The following is a 1,119-nucleotide window of genomic DNA, read 5'->3' as shown; positions in this document are numbered from 1 at the left end:
CACTATATCAGTGGATAGACTAAAAAAGGCCTTCATAGAGAAAATTGTCCCTGTTCGCACTACAGACGACGCGCACACAGCATTACAAAGACGGCCCGCACATTCCATGACTACCATTGGGACCGATCAGATACCGGACAAAGATTCTGGATTATTTTTCCATTCTCGTTTGTGAGAGCAGTCGAGTTTATTTCAGATATTCTCATTTTAAAAATCATTTCCGACTAATCGTTGAGAAGATGGTGTTTTCGTGGCGGAGGTTTGCGCTCTCTGAGGGCTCTTATTATTATTATTATATTCTGCCGAGGTCGATTTTGCCTTTAATTCTTTCGAGGTCGATAAATTAAGTACTAGTTGTGTAGTGGGGTTGATCTAATTGACTGGCCCCTCCCCAAAAAACTTCAGGCCTTGTGCCTATAGTAGAAAGAGTTATTATTATTATTCTTCCTTAAGGAAACGAGCTAGCGAAATGGTTACCACGCCTAACAAAACGCTTAACGGCATTTCGTCCGTCTTTACGTTTAGAATTCAAATTCCGACAAGGCCGACTTTGCCTTTCATCCTTTCGGGTCGATTAAAGAAGTACCAGTTGAGCACTGGGGTCAATGTAATCGACTTTCCCCTCCCTCGAAATTGTTGGCCTTGAGCCAAAATTTGAAACCATTATTACTAAGGCAGCGAACTGGCAGAACGGTTAGCACGCCGAGCAAAGTGCTTAGCGGTATTTCGCTCGTCTTTACATTCTGAGTACAAATTCCACCAAGGTCGACTTTGCCTTTCATCCTTTCGGGGTCGATTAAATAAGTACCAGTTGATTACTGAGGTCGATGAAATCGACTTCCCTCTCCCGCAAAATTTCAAGCCTTATGCTTTTAGTAGATTGGTTTATTTAGTAGAAAGGCGGCTTGTTGGCAGAATCGTTTGCACGCCAGGCTTAGCGGCAATTTGCCAGGTCTTTACGTTCTGAGTTTAAATTCCGCCGAGGTCGACTTTGCTTTCCATCCTTTTGCGGTCGTTAAAATTAGTATCAGTCAAGTGCAGAGATCGATCTAATCGACTTCCCCTTCCCCTCAAAAACTACTGGCCCTGTGTCGCTAAAATTTGAAATCCTTATTATTA

The sequence above is a fragment of the Octopus bimaculoides genome, chromosome 23 (assembly GCF_001194135.2).
Source record: "Octopus bimaculoides isolate UCB-OBI-ISO-001 chromosome 23, ASM119413v2, whole genome shotgun sequence".
In the NCBI taxonomy this organism is placed as follows: Eukaryota; Metazoa; Mollusca; class Cephalopoda; order Octopoda; family Octopodidae; genus Octopus; species Octopus bimaculoides.
The sequence above is the reverse complement of the archived record's forward strand: the minus strand, read 5'-3'. Positions refer to the sequence as shown.